Here is a 13,349-nt window from a genome sequence, read left to right as displayed (position 1 = left end):
ATTTTGTAATTTGATTGATTAGTTAAAGACTTGTTTTAAGCCTCATTTTACTAAATATATATCTTTGTCTCTAGATTTATGATTTTAATAGTTTTTAGGGTGATTTTCCCATTTGATGAAGTTGCATTTTTGGTAATGGTCTTAGTATGAATTTATCTTAAAGTGATTTAGTTTTTTGTTGCCTGATTATCATATAGGATTAGACTGATGGGAAAATATAAGGTATTATTTTGCTGTGTTGTAATTCCATTTTATGGTCAGTAATAGCACAGCAGCCTAGATGGCCTGTTGTCTCTTGTGTCAGCTTGACCACTACAGCAGTAGGAGCATGGTTTTCTCCTTTTGTATTACTCTGTAATAATAGGTTTGATTTACACAGATTAAACTTGTGTGGTGTTTTCTAGGAACATATCCCCCATATACATCAAGGGAAAGGTTTATGGTATATGTGGTGTATGATAGATGTATGATATTTAAGCTCAGCTATAACAAAGTCACCTCCGGCTGGTGATGTCACTCTCAAATGGTGACTTGGGGTAACCATTGGCATATAAGACTCAGGGTGACTACTGGAGACGCTTTTCAAAGAAAAAATGTATCTTATTTGCTGGGAGATACAGTATATATTTTCTTTCTTTTATACCTGCTCACCATTTCTCACTTTAGCATTTGCTACTCGAGTCCACTTTAAATGGAAACACCACAAATGAGAAGTTACTTTTGGCATGGTTGTATCATCTTCATTGTAAGGAAAGATGTGCTGTAGCACTGAGAACCTTTTAACTCTGAAGGAATCCATCATTCTCCTACTCCCATGTGGAGTGCTGCCTCGATGCTGCAAGAGACGCAAATATTAGGTCCAGAGGTTTTATAGATATAATACTTAAGTGCTTGTATATTTTTACTGAATTTCAATTGCCACCATAGCAGATTCACATAAAGATCAATCATACCTTATTTGCACTCATCAACTACTTTGCTGCCATGTTTAATGTGCTGTGTGTGTTTGTGTAATTTATAATGGTATTCTCAACATCTTGAATCCAGAAACAATTGAATTGAGTACTGAGAATCTTGCATATGTAATGTAGTAGTCAGTTTTTGAAGTACATAGTTAAAAATTAGAGAGACATTAATTAAGACTGGAATATTATTTATTACTTTAAGGGATCTGTAACAGTCTGGAGCTTATCAAGCACTGTGAGAGGTGTTAGGAACTAATATAACTGTTTGATTAATCAGTATTTCTGCTATGATTACATGTGTCTGTACTTTTGCATTGTATTTTGCTATTTAAGGCTATAATTTTACTAGTTAACCATTTTCTGCAAAGCAATGTAGTGCTTGTAACAAAGAGTGGGGATAGGGGAGAAAGAATACTTCCCACACATTCCCTGCATGTCGTAGAAGGCGACTAAAGGGGAAGGGAATGGGGGGCTAGAAACCCTCCCATCCTTGTATTTTAACTTTCTAAAAGGGGGAACAGAAGAGGGAATCATGCAGGGAGTGCTCATCCTCCTCAAAGGCTCAGATTGGGGTGTCTAAATGTGTGTGGATGTAACCAAGATGAAAAAAAAGGAGAGGTAGGTAGTATGTTTGAGGAAAGGAACCTGGATGTTTTGGCTCTGAGTGAAACAAAGCTCAAGGGTAAAGGAGAAAAGTGGTTTGGCAGTGTCTGGAGAGTAAAGTCCGGGGTTAGTGAGAGGACAAGAGCATAGGAAGGAGTAGCACTACTCCTGAAGCTGGAGTTGTGGGAGTATGTGATAGTGTGCAAGAAAGCAAACTCTAGATTGATATGGGTAAAACTGAAAGTGGATGGAGAGAGATGGGTGATTCTTGGTGCCTATGCACCTGGTCATGAGAAGAAAGATCACGAGAGGCAAGTGTTTTGGGAGCAGCTAAGTGAGTGTGTTAGCAGCTTTGATGCATGAGACCGGGTTATAGTGATGGGTGATTTGAATGCAAAGGTGAGTAATGTGGTAGTTCAGGGTATAATTGGTGTACATGGGTTGTTCACTGTTATAAAAGGAAATTATGAAGAGCTTGTATATTTGTTTGCTGAAAAAGGACTGGTGATTGGGAATACATGGTTTAAAATGAGAGATATACATAAGTATATGTATGTTATTCCCTTGCTCTTGTCCTCTCACTAACCCCTGACTTCACTCCCCAGACATTTCCAAACCACTCTTCCCCTTTACCCTTGAGCTTCGTTTCACTCAGAGCCAAAACATCCAGGTTCCTTTCCTCAAACATACTACCTATCTCTCCTTTTTTCACATCTAGCAATACTCCTAAAACAGGAGTTGTGGGAGTATGTGATAGAATGTAAGAAAGTAAATTCTCGATTAATATGGGTAGAATTGAAAGTTGATGGAGAGAGGTGGGTGATTATTGGTGCATATGCACCTGGGCATGTGAAGAAAGATCATGAGAGGCAAGTGTTTTGGGAGCAGCTAAATGAGTGTGTTAGCGGTTTTGGTGCACGAGACCGGGTTATAGTGATGGGTGATTTGAATGCAAAGGTGAGTAATGTGGCAGTTGAGGGAATAATTGGTATGCATGGGGTGTTCAGTGTTGTAAATGGAAATGGTGAAGAGCTTGTAGATTTATGTGCTGAAAAAGGACTGATGATTGGGAATACCTGGTTTAAAAAGCGAGATATACATAAGTATACTTATGTAAGTAGGAGAGATGGCCAGAGAGCGTTATTGGATTACGTGTTAATTGACAGGCGTGCGAAAGAGAGACTTTTGGATGTCAGTGTGCTGAGAGGTGCAACTGGAGGGATGTCTGATCATTATCTTGTGGAGGCTAAGGTGAAGATTAGTATGGGTTTTCAGAAAAGAAGAGTGAATGTTGGGGTGAAGAAGGTGGTGAGAGTAAGTGAGCTTGGGAAGGAGACCTGTGTGAAGAAGTATCAGGAGAGACTGTGTACAGAATGGAAAAAGGTGAGAACAATGGAAGTAAGGGGAGTGGGGGAGGAATGGGATGTATTTAGGGAATCAGTGATGGATTGCGCAAAAGATGCTTGTGGCATGAGAAGAGTGGGAGGTGGGCTGTTTAGAAAGGGTAGTGAGTGGTGGGATGAAGAAGTAAGAGTATTAGTGAAAGAGAAGAGAGAGGCATTTGGACGATTTTTGCAGAGAAAAAATGCAATTGAGTGGGAGAAGTATAAAAGAAAGAGACAGGAGGTCAAGAGAAAGGTGCAAGAGGTGAAAAAAAGGGCAAATGAGAGTTGGGGTGAGAGACTATCAGTAAATTTTAGGGAGAATAAAAAGATGTTCTGGAAGGAGGTAAATAGGGTTCGTAAGACAAGGGAGCAAATGGGAACTTCAGTGAAGGGCGTAAATGGGGAGGTGATAACAAGTAGTGGTGATGTGAGAAGGAGATGGAATGAGTATTTTGAAGGTTTGTTGAATGTGTCTGATGACAGAGTGGCAGATATAGGGTGTTTGGGTCGAGGTGGTGTGCAAAGTGAGAGGGTTAGGGAAAATGATTTGGTAAACAGAGAAGAGGTAGTAAAAGCTTTGCGGAAGATGAAAGCCGGCAAGGCAGCAGGTTTGGATGGTATTGCAGTGGAATTTATTAAAAAAGGGGGTGACTGTATTGTTGACTGGTTGGTAAGGTTATTTAATGTATGTATGACTCATGGTGAGGTGCCTGAGGATTGGCGGAATGCGTGCATAGTGCCATTGTACAAAGGCAAAGGGGATAAGAGTGAGTGCTCAAATTACAGAGGTATAAGTTTGTTGAGTATTCCTGGTAAATTATATGGGAGGGTATTGATTGAGAGGGTGAAGGCATGTACAGAGCATCAGATTGGGGAAGAGCAGTGTGGTTTCAGAAGTGGTAGAGGATGTGTGGATCAGGTGTTTGCTTTGAAGAATGTATGTGAGAAATACTTAGAAAAGCAAATGGATTTGTATGTAGCATTTATGGATCTGGAGAAGGCATATGATAGAGTTGATAGAGATGCTCTGTGGAAGGTATTAAGAATATATGGTGTGGGAGGAAAGTTGTTAGAAGCAGTGAAAACTTTTTATCGAGGATGTAAGGCATGTGTACGTGTAGGAAGAGAGGAAAGTGATTGGTTCTCAGTGAATGTAGGTTTGCGGCAGGGGTGTGTGATGTCTCCATGGTTGTTTAATTTGTTTATGGATGGGGTTGTTAGGGAGGTAAATGCAAGAGTCTTGGAAAGAGGGGCAAGTATGAAGTCTGTTGGGGATGAGAGAGCTTGGGAAGTGAGTCAGTTGTTGTTCGCTGATGATACAGCGCTGGTGGCGGATTCATGTGAGAAACTGCAGAAGCTGGTGACGGAGTTTGGTAAAGTGTGTGGAAGAAGAAAGTTAAGAGTAAATGTGAATAAGAGCAAGGTTATTAGGTACAGTAGGGTTGAGGGTCAAGTCAATTGGGAGGTGAGTTTGAATGGAGAAAAACTGGAGGAAGTGAAGTGTTTTAGATATCTGGGAGTGGATCTGTCAGCAGATGGAACCATGGAAGCGGAAGTGGATCATAGGGTGGGGGAGGGGGCGAAAATTTTGGGAGCCTTGAAAAATGTGTGGAAGTCGAGAACATTATCCCGGAAAGCAAAAATGGGTATGTTTGAAGGAATAGTAGTTCCAACAATGTTGTATGGTTGCGAGGCGTGGGCTATGGATAGAGTTGTGCGCAGGAGGATGGATGTGCTGGAAATGAGATGTTTGAGGACAATGTGTGGTGTGAGGTGGTTTGATCGAGTAAGTAACGTAAGGGTAAGAGAGATGTGTGGAAATAAAAAGAGCGTGGTTGAGAGAGCAGAAGAGGGTGTTTTGAAATGGTTTGGGCACATGGAGAGAATGAGTGAGGAAAGATTGACCAAGAGGATATATGTGTCGGAGGTGGAGGGAACGAGGAGAAGAGGAAGACCAAATTGGAGGTGGAAAGATGGTGTGAAAAGGATTTTGTGTGATCGGGGCCTGAACATGCAGGAGGGTGAAAGGAGGGCAAGGAATAGAATGAATTGGAGCGATGTGGTATACAGGGGTTGACGTGCTGTCAGTGGATTGAATCAGGGCATGTGAAGCGTCCGGGGTAAACCATGGAAAGCTGTGTGGGTATGTATATTTGCGTGTGTGGACGTGTGTATGTACATGTGTATGGGGAGGGTTGGGCCATTTCTTTCGTCTGTTTCCTTGCGCTACCTCGCAAACGCGGGAGACAGCGACAAAGTATAAAAAAAAAAAAAAAAAAATGTATGTTATTAGGAGAGATGGTCAGAGAGTGTTATTGGATTACGTGTTAATTGATAGGCATGTGAAAGAGAGACCTTTGGATGTTCTTGTGCTGAGAGGGGCAACTGGAGGGATGTCTGATCATTATCTTGTGGAGGCAAAGATGAAGATATGTAGAGGTTTTCAGAAAAGAAGAGGAGAATGTTGGGGTGAAGAGAGTGGTGAGAGTAAGTGAGCTTGGAAAGGAGATTTGTGTGAGGAAGTACCAGGAGAGATTGAGTGCAGAATGGAAAAATGTATATGTCTGTGTATGTATATTTATGACGTTGAAATGTATAGGTATGTATATGTGCGTGTGTGGGTCTTAATGTATATGCATGTGTATGTGTGTGGGTTGGGCCATTCTTCCATTTGTTTCCTTGCGCTGCCTCACTAAAACGGAAGACAGCGACAAAGTATACCAAAATATGGAACTAGATAATGATGATAGAGTGGCAGATATAAGGTGTTTGGGTCGAGGTGGTGTGCAAAGTGAGAGGGTTAGGGAAAATGATTTGGTAAACAGAGAAGAGGTAGTAAAAGCTTTGCGGAAGATGAAAGCCGGCAAGGCAGCAGGTTTGGATGGTATTGCAGTGGAATTTATTAAAAAAGGGGGTGACTGTATTGTTGACTGGTTGGTAAGGTTATTTAATGTATGTATGACTCATGGTGAGGTGCCTGAGGATTGGCGGAATGCGTGCATAGTGCCATTGTACAAAGGCAAAGGGGATAAGAGTGAGTGCTCAAATTACAGAGGTATAAGTTTGTTGAGTATTCCTGGTAAATTATATGGGAGGGTATTGATTGAGAGGGTGAAGGCATGTACAGAGCATCAGATTGGGGAAGAGCAGTGTGGTTTCAGAAGTGGTAGAGGATGTGTGGATCAGGTGTTTGCTTTGAAGAATGTATGTGAGAAATACTTAGAAAAGCAAATGGATTTGTATGTAGCATTTATGGATCTGGAGAAGGCATATGATAGAGTTGATAGAGATGCTCTGTGGAAGGTATTAAGAATATATGGTGTGGGAGGAAAGTTGTTAGAAGCAGTGAAAACTTTTTATCGAGGATGTAAGGCATGTGTACGTGTAGGAAGAGAGGAAAGTGATTGGTTCTCAGTGAATGTAGGTTTGCGGCAGGGGTGTGTGATGTCTCCATGGTTGTTTAATTTGTTTATGGATGGGGTTGTTAGGGAGGTAAATGCAAGAGTCTTGGAAAGAGGGGCAAGTATGAAGTCTGTTGGGGATGAGAGAGCTTGGGAAGTGAGTCAGTTGTTGTTCGCTGATGATACAGCGCTGGTGGCGGATTCATGTGAGAAACTGCAGAAGCTGGTGACGGAGTTTGGTAAAGTGTGTGGAAGAAGAAAGTTAAGAGTAAATGTGAATAAGAGCAAGGTTATTAGGTACAGTAGGGTTGAGGGTCAAGTCAATTGGGAGGTGAGTTTGAATGGAGAAAAACTGGAGGAAGTGAAGTGTTTTAGATATCTGGGAGTGGATCTGTCAGCAGATGGAACCATGGAAGCGGAAGTGGATCATAGGGTGGGGGAGGGGGCGAAAATTTTGGGAGCCTTGAAAAATGTGTGGAAGTCGAGAACATTATCCCGGAAAGCAAAAATGGGTATGTTTGAAGGAATAGTAGTTCCAACAATGTTGTATGGTTGCGAGGCGTGGGCTATGGATAGAGTTGTGCGCAGGAGGATGGATGTGCTGGAAATGAGATGTTTGAGGACAATGTGTGGTGTGAGGTGGTTTGATCGAGTAAGTAACGTAAGGGTAAGAGAGATGTGTGGAAATAAAAAGAGCGTGGTTGAGAGAGCAGAAGAGGGTGTTTTGAAATGGTTTGGGCACATGGAGAGAATGAGTGAGGAAAGATTGACCAAGAGGATATATGTGTCGGAGGTGGAGGGAACGAGGAGAAGAGGAAGACCAAATTGGAGGTGGAAAGATGGTGTGAAAAGGATTTTGTGTGATCGGGGCCTGAACATGCAGGAGGGTGAAAGGAGGGCAAGGAATAGAATGAATTGGAGCGATGTGGTATACAGGGGTTGACGTGCTGTCAGTGGATTGAATCAGGGCATGTGAAGCGTCCGGGGTAAACCATGGAAAGCTGTGTGGGTATGTATATTTGCGTGTGTGGACGTGTGTATGTACATGTGTATGGGGAGGGTTGGGCCATTTCTTTCGTCTGTTTCCTTGCGCTACCTCGCAAACGCGGGAGACAGCGACAAAGTATAAAAAAAAAAAAAAAAAAAATGTATGTTATTAGGAGAGATGGTCAGAGAGTGTTATTGGATTACGTGTTAATTGATAGGCATGTGAAAGAGAGACCTTTGGATGTTCTTGTGCTGAGAGGGGCAACTGGAGGGATGTCTGATCATTATCTTGTGGAGGCAAAGATGAAGATATGTAGAGGTTTTCAGAAAAGAAGAGAGAATGTTGGGGTGAAGAGAGTGGTGAGAGTAAGTGAGCTTGGAAAGGAGATTTGTGTGAGGAAGTACCAGGAGAGATTGAGTGCAGAATGGAAAAATGTATATGTCTGTGTATGTATATTTATGACGTTGAAATGTATAGGTATGTATATGTGCGTGTGTGGGTCTTAATGTATATGCATGTGTATGTGTGTGGGTTGGGCCATTCTTCCATTTGTTTCCTTGCGCTGCCTCACTAACACGGAAGACAGCGACAAAGTATACTAAAATATGGAACTAAATAATGATGATAGAGTGGCAGATATAAGGTGTTTTGGTCGAGGTGGTGTGCAAAGTGAGAGGGTTAGGGAAAATGATTTGGTAAACAGAGAAGAGGAAGTAAAAGCTTTGCGGAAGATGAAAGCCGGCAAGGCAGCAGGTTTGGATGGAATTGCAGTGGAATTTATGCAAAAATGGGGTGACTGTATTGTTGACTGGTTGGTAAGGTTATTTAATGTATGTATGATTCACAGTGAGGTGCCTGAGGATTGGCGGAATGCTTGCATAGTGCCATTGTACAAAGGCAAAGGGGATAAAAGTGAGTGCTCAAATTACAGAGGTATATGTTTGTTGAGTATTCCTGGGAAATTATATGGGAGGGTATTGATTGAGAGGGTGAAGGCATGTACAGAGCATCAGATTGGGGAAGAGCAGTGTGGTTTCAGAAATGGTAGAGGATGTGTGGATCAGGTGTTTGCTTTGAAGAATGTATGTGAGAAATACTTAAAAAAAGAAAATGGATTTGTATGTAGCATTTATGGATCTGGAGACGGCATATGATAGAGTTGATAGAGATGCTCTGTGGAGGGTATTAAGAATATATGGTGTGGGAGGCAAGTTGTTAGAAGCAGTGAAAAGTTTTTATCAAGGATGTAAGGAATGTGTGCATGTAGGAAGAGAGGAAAGTGATTGTTTCTCAGTGAATGTAGGTTTGCGGCAGGGGTGTGTGATGTCTCCATGGTTGTTTAATTTGTTTATGGATGGGGTTGTTAGGGAGGTGAATGCAAGAGTTTTGGAAAGAGGGGCAAGTATGCAGTCTGTTGTGGATGAGAGAGCTTGGAAAGTGAGTCAGTTGTTGTTTGCTGATGATACAGCGCTGGTGGCTGATTTGTGTGAGAAACTGCAGAATCTGGTGACTGAGTTTGGTAAAGTGAGTGAAAGAAGAGCTGAGAGTAAATGTGAATAAGAGCAAGGTTATTAGGTACAGTAGGGTTGAGGGACAAGTCAATTGGGAGGTAAGTTTGAATGGAGAAAAACTGGAGGAAGTGAAGTGCTTTAGATTTCTGCGAGTGGATTTGGCAGCAGATGGAACCATGGAAGCGTAAGTGAATCATAGGGTGGGGGAGGGGGCGAAAGTTCTGGGAGCGTTGAAGAATGTGTGGAAGTCGAGAACATTATCTCGTAAAGCAATAGTAGGTATGTTTGAAGGAATAGTGGTTCCAACAATGTTATATGGTTGCAAGGCATGGGCTATGGATAGAGTTGTGTGAAGGAGGGTGGATGTGCTGGAAATGAGATGTTTGAGGACAATATGTGGTGTGAGGTGGTTTGATCGAGTAAGTAATGATAGGGTAAGAGAGATGTGTGGTAATAAAAAGAGTGTGGTTGAGAGAGCAGAAGAGGGTGTTTTGAAATGGTTTGGTCACATGGAGAGAATGAGTGAGGAAAGATTGACCAAGAGGATATATGTGTCAGCGGTGGAGGGAACGAGGAGAAGTGGGAGACCAAATTGGAGGTGGAAGGATGGAGTGAAAATGATTTTGAGTGATCGGGGCCTGAACATGCAGGAGGGTGAAAGGCGTGCAAGGAATAGAGTGAATTGGAACGATGTGGTATACCGGTGTCGATGTGCTGTCAATGGATTGAACCAGGGCATGTGGTGCGTCTGGGGTAAACCATGGAAAGTTCTGTGGGGCCTGGATGTGGAAAGGGAGCTGTGGTCTCGGTGCATTATTACATGACAGCTAGAGACGATTTGAGTGTGAACGAATGTGGCCTTTGCTGTCTTTTCCTAGCGCTACCTCACGCACATGCGGGGGGAGGGGTTATTATTTCATGTGTGGCGGGGTGGCAGTGGGAATGAATAAAGGCAGACTATGAGTTATGTACATGTGTATATATGTATATGTCTGTGTGTGTATATATATGTATACATTGAGATGTATATGTATGTATATTTGTGTGTGTGGACGTGTATGTATATACATGTGTATGTGGCTGGGTTGGGCCATTCTTTCGTCTGTTTCTTTGCGCTACCTTGCTAACGCGGGAGACAGCGACAAAGCAAAATAAATAAATAAATAGGACTAAATAATGATAGGTGTATGATATTTCAGGTCAGCTATAACAGAGTAAAGTCACCTCCAGCTAGTGATGTCACTCAAAGGTGATGACATGTGGTAACCTTTGGCGTATAAGACTCAGGGTTACTACTGGAGACATTTTTCAAGGAAAAGTACTTCGTATTTGCTGGGAGATGCAGTATATATTTTCTTTATTTTATACCTGCTCACCATTTCTCACTTTAATATTTGCTACTCGAGTCCACTTTAAATGGAGACACCACAAATGAGAAGTCACCCTCGGCATGTTTGTATCATCTTCATTGTAAGGAAAGATGTGCAGTAGCACTGAAAACCTTTTAACTCTGAAGGAATCCATCATTTCCCTGCTCCCATCTAGAATGCTGCCTCGATGCTGAAAAGACAAAAATTGGGTCCAGAGGTCATATAATTATAATGCTTAACTGTTTGTATATTTTTACTTAATTTCAATTGCCGCCACAGCAGATTCACATCAGGAACAATCACACCTTATTTGCACTTATCGACTACTTTGCTGTCATGTTTAAGGTGCTTTATGTGTCTGTGTAATTTATAGTGGTATTCTCAACATCTTGAGGCCAGAAATAATTGAATTAAGTACTGAAAATCTTGCATATGTAATTTAGTAGTCAGTTTTTGAAGTACAAAGTTAAAAATTAGTGAGAGATTAATTAAGACTGGAATATTATTTATTACTTTAAGGGATCTGTAACAATCTGGAGCTTATCAGCACCGTGAGAGGTGTTAGGAACTAATATAACTGTTTGATTAATCAGTATTTCTGCTATGATTACATGTGTCTGTACTTTTGCATTGTATTCTGCTATTCAAGACTTTATTTTTACCAGTTTGTCATTTTATGCAAAGCAATGTAGTGCTTGTAACAGACAAAAAGTGGCCTCATTTGTCTACACCTGCTCCCTAGTTGTTCCTGTAATGAAACTAGAGTACCCTATCCATAGCCAAGCATACACATCTTTCTGTGGTTTCCCCTGGTTCACCTCAGTGACAGCACATCACTCCTAACACCACATTATTCCAGTTGATTTTATCTCATGCAAGCCTTTCACTTTCGTCTGTGTTCCGACACCAATCACTCAAAATATCTTTCATTCCTTCCTTCCATCTTCTTTTCAGTCCCTCTTTACCCTTGTGCTCCCTCCTCTTCTGACACACATATTCTCTTTGTCTTTGTTCTCTCATCCTCTCCATATGTTCAAATCATTTCAACACACCATCTTCAGTTCTTTCTGTCATACTCAATGTACCACCACTCATCTTTCTTACATTATCATTCCTTACGTGGTCAACTTTCCTCACACCACATATTGTCCTCAAGCATTTCATTTCCAGCTCTTCCATCCTCTTCTTCTCTTTTGTATTAAGTCCTCATGACTAAGACCAGTACATCATTGTTGGGCCCACTGTATCATCAAACACACCTGTCTTAACCCTCACAGACAGTGACCTCTCTTTCCACACACACTCTGTAATGCACCCAGGACAATTGGCTCCTCACCCATTCTGTGATTCACATCAGCTTCCATAGTCATCTGATTCCATGCCCACTCCAAGATATCTAAACACTCTATTTCCTCCAGATTCTCTCCATTCAAACTCACTCTTAGACCAGTCTGTTATTCCTCCCTACTAAACCTTATAAGCATACTTTTCTTCACAGTAAGTCTCAGCTTCTTTTCACACACACTTCCTAATTTAGACACCAGCTCCTGTAATATATCAATTGACTCTGCCAAAAACACCTGTCATTTGCAAACAGCAATTGACTCACGTCCCAGGCCACCCATCCTCAGCATATTGTAGACTGCCTCACTCTTCAAGACAGTCACATTTACCTTTCACCAACCCATCTATAACTAGATAGAACATCCACATAGACATCATATACCCACTCCTAATGCAGACATATCTTCAACTGGATTCACTCACCCTCCACCCTTCCTAATTCCACACATACACCTCTCTCTAGTAGCTTTCCTTCCACCCCATATAATCATAACACCTTCCACAAGGCATCCTTATCAACACAAGCATACACTTTCTACATATCCCTAAATGCCATATGCAAATCCCTCACCATTAGTGTTTCATACATAAATTCTTCAAAGGAAACAGCTGGTATATACATCCACTACCACTCCTAAAGCCACATTGTTCCTCCCTTACCTGATGCTCTGTGCTTGGCACCACCCTTTCAGTTTCCACTCTCCCATACTTCTACTCAAGTATGCTCAAGAGACTTATATCTCTGTAATTTGAGCCTTCACTTTTTACCCCTTCCCTTTATATAGAGGTCCCTTTCTTATCAAGATATTGCCAACCATAGGCTTGTGTATACACACTTAAAGAATATGCATACCACTCTACCAACCATGACAAAAAGTTTCAGTATACAGGTTGAACAGGTGTTGCAAGGCTACTTCTAGCAATGTCTGGTGGGATCCAGCATGTTAGTGGTAAGATGTGCACAATATATGTGAGTGAGGTTACTCTCTGTCACCCTGACCTTGTCACCTGCGCTTTACCTTTGTTGTTCTTTCTTTCTGTGACTCTCACCACATGAGGAACTCCGTAAGTGATTTTGATGCAAGCTTTCAATACTAGTAACTTAATTTTTTTGCTGCCTCTTACCCTTGAATATAGTACAGTATGACCTCTGACCAAAATGCTTGTGATGTGAGTGGCACTCCCCGAAGAGATTAAGGAATGTGATGTGCTTAGAGCTGAAAGTGAACTTCTTGATCACTTTGCCCATGATACAAATGTAGAATCTGTTCTAAGGTATTTCGGTGTTAATGGGTCAGCAGTACAAACTGTGAAGAAGAATGAGACAGTATTAAAAGCAAGTGTTGCAGCAGGTGCACCAAAGAGCATGAAAGTGACCAACATGCCCTCTTATCTCTTCATAGAAAAAGCAAAAAAAGTGTTCCCTTTTTTGTGGTTGAAGTGAGTCACAAAGAAAAATACCTGCAAGTTGTAAAATGATGTGGTATAAAATGTACTGCATTTACAAATACTTTATAAAGTTAATGGGTGACATCAGTACTTCACAGGCAATCTCCTGCTTCCAATAAGCAATGAAGACTTCAAAAGTAGAGCCAACTTGCATAATGTTATTTTTGAGATCTAATATGCATATTTTCAAACTTAGATTGTTCACTATAGGACATAAGGCATGTCTCTCAAGGAGCACTCCCCCTAACTCCTCATTTCCCATAGGCAAAGAGCCTTGCCAACCATGGTTTTGGCCTTCCAAGACTCTAACCTTCATGGTTGGCAAGGGACTTT

The 13,349-nt window shown here is 41.5% G+C and overlaps 1 protein-coding gene across 1 annotated transcript in view; it reads left to right on the top strand.

Moving 5' to 3' along the window:
• Positions 1-13,349, top strand: part of LOC139749133 (sorting nexin-25-like) — a 455,484-nt gene that overhangs the window by 403,742 nt on the left and 38,393 nt on the right.

Source organism: Panulirus ornatus, chromosome 6 (genome assembly GCF_036320965.1).
Source record: "Panulirus ornatus isolate Po-2019 chromosome 6, ASM3632096v1, whole genome shotgun sequence".
NCBI lineage: Eukaryota > Metazoa > Arthropoda > Malacostraca > Decapoda > Palinuridae > Panulirus > Panulirus ornatus.
This window is presented reverse-complemented; position numbering and strand designations above follow the sequence as displayed.